Here is a 5,000-nt window from a genome sequence, read left to right on the forward strand (position 1 = left end):
TACACATATATACACATATACATACACACACACCTATATATATATATATATATATATATATATATATATATATATATATATATATATATATATACAGTGGGGCAAAAAAGTATTTAGTCAGCCACCGATTGTGCAAGTTCCCCCACTTAAAATGATGACAGAGGTCAGTAATTTGCACCAGAGGTACACTTCAACTGTGAGAGGCAGAATGTGAAAAAAAATCCCATGAATCCACATGGTAGGATTTGTAAAGAATTTATTCGTAAATCAGGGTGGAAAAGGGTTAGGGGAAATCAAAGTTGGGGGCACGGTCCCCGAAGGGGGCCGCGCTCCAATGCACAGACCATACCTGCTCCCATCTCAGGCGCCCAGGACCCCCCCAGTGGAATTCCAAATGGAATGTAACAGATGCAGTTAGAGAGGTGGGGGGAGGAGGGGTATGGAGGTTAGGTTTAGGGTCCACTCAAGGGGTGGGGGATGACCAACTCTCGTGTTCAATCAGAGAGGCAAGTGGTTAGGTTTAGGGCAGGAGGTCAAATTATTATAGGGGTCACTGAGGTTAGGGTCAGGATCAATTTCAGGGCCAGGATGCTCCCCTGTGAGACATGAAAAAGGCGAGGTCCCCAGTGAAGTGACAAAATGTCCATAAGTACACACACGAAAGTACTGAAATATCAACTATATACACGTTGTTGTATTAATACCTCCTATAACCCTTTTCGTTGAGGCCATTTGGATAAACTGTATTTAGTTTAGCTATCCAAATCCTCTCAGCTCTCCATCTCTGTTGTGTTGTCCACCTCGAATTGATTTGAATGGCTGTCGCTGTGACAGAATCCCAGCCATGCAATAAAAAGTGTTTGACAAGGTGAGTGTGAGTGTTCTTTTTCCGTGTGATGTTGTACCTGTGTTGAGTGAATCTGGTGAGCAGTGTGTTACCAGTTTCTCCCACATACTGGATCCCACATCTCTTGCATGCAATCAAATATATACAGTTTTTGGACCTCGGGGTCCCTTTGCACAAAGACAGAAAAACCTGGCCATTGGAGTGGCTGCGGACCAATCTGTGATGTTGGAAAAATTGCCCTTGATGTCTCTGTCTAGGCACAGAGAGAGGTGTGATTTGGGCTCTAATGAGGAGATCACCCAGATTTTTATGCCTCCTGAAGGCAGCAATCACTCTGTGAGTATGGAGTGTCTGGACATCCCGAGACAGGTTCTGAAAATTGTTCTTAATAGCCCTGACCAATTTGCAGGTGCAAGGGGCATAAGTGATGACCACTGGAAGTAAAGGGGAAACATCAATAGGCTTTGTCAGCAGAAATGATTTGAAGCACCTCCTTAGGAAAGACCACTGGTACCCTCTAGTGGACAGAGCAGAGAATAGGATTTTGACAGCAGTTCCAAAATCAGATTTTTGTGTGCAGATTCTGTGGAATCTAAGCAGTTGGGATTTGACAATTCCGGCAAATGTGTGTTTGGGATGAAAGCTTGTTTTAAATAATAGGGCGTGAGTGTCTGTGGGTTTAAAGAATACCTTTATGTCCAATTTGTGGTCATTTATGAAATTTGTGCCCTTAAAGGTGGTTGTGTCAAGAAAATCAATAGAGGTCTTACTGATGGTTGATTTAAGCTTAATAGAAGCATTGTGGTCATTTAAGGTCTTAAGAAACATCTCAAAATCCTGCTCAGAATGTTGCCAGACACCCCATATGTCGTCCAGAAAACGATAATAATGCAGCGGCTTCTTTATGCATTTATCTAATGCAGCAGTTTCCCACTCTGCCATGAAGATGTTTGCATATGCTGGGGCAAACTTTTTCCCCATAGCTGTCCCCTTGATTTGTAAATAGAAGTCACCATTGAATTCAAAATCGTTCCTTGTGAGGTTTATTTCTAAAAGTTGTAGTAATTCTTTTTCAGGCCTTTTCTTATCCGGGTATCTTTGAAAGACTCTCTTAATGGAGTCAATGCCTTCACCAATGTCAATGTTTGTGTAAAGGCTGTCAATGTCTATGGAAAACAGAAAAGCATCAGTGGGGACTTCTATTTGCTTCACTTTATCCACAAAATCATATGTATCTTTAATATAGCTTGCATGTTTTGTGGATAAAGGAGTCAGGAAATGGTCCAGGTATTCAGCTGTATAATACGTCTCACTATCACAGTCTGAAACGATTGGTCGTCCTGGGGGCACCTGAAAGGGGACACTCCATTTCGCCGGATCCTTGTGGATCTTAGGCAGCATGTAAAAAAGTCTTCCTCTTGGCTCAGCGGAGCCCAGTAAATAGTTCTTTTGTTTTAGGTTTATAAATTTCTTTTGGTTCAAATTATTAATAATCTTTTCCACTAGTGGTACTGTTTCGTGGTAAATGGGTTTTTTTAGTTTCAAATAATATTTTTTGTCGTTCAATTGTCTGTAGCCTTCTTCCAAATACTGTTCTCTATCCAAAATTACGACTGCGCTTCCTTTGTCTGCTGGTTTAATGATAATTTGTTTGTTTCCTTTCAATTCTGTTAGGGCCTTTATCTCTTCTACTGTCAAATTGGACTTAATTCGTCCTACGTTAAAGTGGTTTTGAAAATATTCATTATCTGTTTTGATCAAATTAAGAATTTGGGGTGGAAGCTGAGCGTTGGGTGGTGACCAGTATGATTTTGGAGTGAAGGGCTGAGATCGAGTCTCATTTTTATCTCCATAAAAGGCAGCCAATTTGATCCTCCTATGGTACTGCTGAATGTCATATTTACACTGTAAATGTAGATTTTTGTTATAGCCTTTTGTGGGGATAAAAGTCAGGCCTCTATTCAGTAGGGTCCGCTGAGCAATGGAAGGACGGAATTTTTTGGACAAGTTCATAACACCATTTACAACATGTAAATCACTTGACCCCTCCCGTCTCAGGCTTGTGGGGATTCCCCATTTACATACTTCTCCCAGTGCTGAAGCATTGCCTCTGCAGTTTCAAGCGACCAGTGAACATCATCATCTTCTGTGGAGAAGCTGTCTGGGGCGAGGGCTGGAATGTGCTCTTTTAAACCTGTAATAAAGGTGTTCATATGCAGCAAAGTGTCCTGTTCGATCTGAGGGAGAGCAGAGGAAAAGTTAACCTCAGGCACATAAATGTCTGCCTCAGGGAATTTCTCCCGGGCTGTCTTAAGGACTCTCTTTAGTTCTAGAACAGGCACATTTTTGTCTCTCTGGGACCTGTTGTTAATGCCAAAAGACAGGATCAGATGTGTCACCGTAGTGTCAATAGTGGCCTTCTGTAGGATGAACTCTGCATGCCACCATTTGGCCCCCGGGAAACTGTCAATCTGAAGGCTGTCGGTTGCAAAGGGAGGCAATTTGCTAACATTAGAATCGCCGACGATGAGCCAGGGGTCCCCGACGTGTAGATGCCAGTCTGTCAGTTTCCTGTATGTGTTGGGATGTCTGGTCGGGGTCCTCACCTGCTGTCCCGGTACGGTCGGTGAAGAAGGAAGAGATGGTGGAGGAGATGGTGATCCTTCTGCTGGCTGAATCTGGAGCCGAGTTTGCACACAGGAGCTGAGTCTGTCCAAACCGCTGCGAGGTGGGGCCTGGTGAGAAGCCGTTTGTGGTTTAAACCCTTTCACAGGGCCAATGCGTCTTGCCTTAATAGGGGTGGATTCCCCCTGTGTGAGGTCCAGCACCTCAGCGTGTGACACCTGATCAGGTTGCGGTGTTTGGGTGGAGGGGGAAAGTGGTCGTTCCTGGCATGTTGTCTCTTGAAGCGAGGCCAAGAGCCTGCCCACTCTCTGGTCTTTCGGAGTCTCCAGATTTGGCTCCGTTAGTTGTAAAGGCTCCAGAGGAGGGGAAGGTGTCGGTTCCCTCTCTGGCTGCTGCTCCGTCTCACCGAAGGGCGACCAATCCCCCGCGACGTGGTCCGTCATCGTTGCCGTCGTTGTTTTGGAAGTTCTGCATGGTGCGGGCGGGGCGTGCACCTGTGCAGAAACAGTCACCATCCGACCAGCGCCGGTCTGTATCGGGGCGGTTTGTGTGACAATAGCATTAGGCTGCGTTACCTCGCTAAGGAGTTCAATGGTGTCCTGCTGCAGTCTCATCACACAACCACTTGGCCCCCGTGTAGTTGTCGTGGTGGTGTCCTCCTCCTCTGTAGCAGTGGTAGGTCCCAGGTCACTCCACTTGGCTACGATCTCAGCTCTGGCCTGTTCCAGAGAGTCTGGTAGGAGGCGGCGGCCCAGGTTCCTCCTAGCCCAGGAGGCGGCTATTTGGAATGGGCCCTCCCAATCCTGTTTGGAAAACTCAGAGAGACATTTTATCTCCTCCTCCACACTCTGAGTGTAATGTTGTCGGAGAATCATCATGGTCGTGCTGGCCCAATTTTTTGCGTTCTCCTCAATCCTGGTCTGTGTTTTTTTCGTGGGGACTGCTGGCTTAATGACAGTCTTTAAATTGTGTGTTATTTTATTTAGCGAAGGAGGATAATTGTCATTAGTCACATTCTTTAAGTGATGTACAGCTTTAATCAGTCTGTGAATGACGCGGACTTTCGCAGAAAAGTCTGGATCCTCCGACGGTATTTTGTGAACAGGAGGACCAGCTCGTTCAATTCGAGTGTTTCTCACATACCGGTTGTCCTGAGCTGGTCTCCGTTCAAAGCGTCGGTCCCGTCCGGTCCGATTCCCTGGTCCGGTTGCAAAGCGACCTGTCGTCTGCTGTCGTCCCCTCTGACGTCGCTGTGGCGCGTGGAAGGAATCTGGATCATCACCGCGGTGCTCCTCTCTCACGGCCGCTGCATGAATCCTCCGAGTCTCTCGAGACGGGTAACTGGTGTGTCGGGGTGGTCTGCGTGCGTTCTCCACGGCTGTCCAGCCGCGCTCTCCTCCCCGACCCCTCTGTTCGGCTGCATAACGGTCCGTCGCGGGCCGTTCTCTCTCCCATCTCCGTTGTGGTGCGTGGAAGAAGTGTCGCTCACCGCTGCGATGTTCTCCCCTTACGACCGCCGCGTAGGTTC

Source organism: Astatotilapia calliptera, chromosome 8, assembly GCF_900246225.1.
Source record: "Astatotilapia calliptera chromosome 8, fAstCal1.2, whole genome shotgun sequence".
NCBI lineage: Eukaryota > Metazoa > Chordata > Actinopteri > Cichliformes > Cichlidae > Astatotilapia > Astatotilapia calliptera.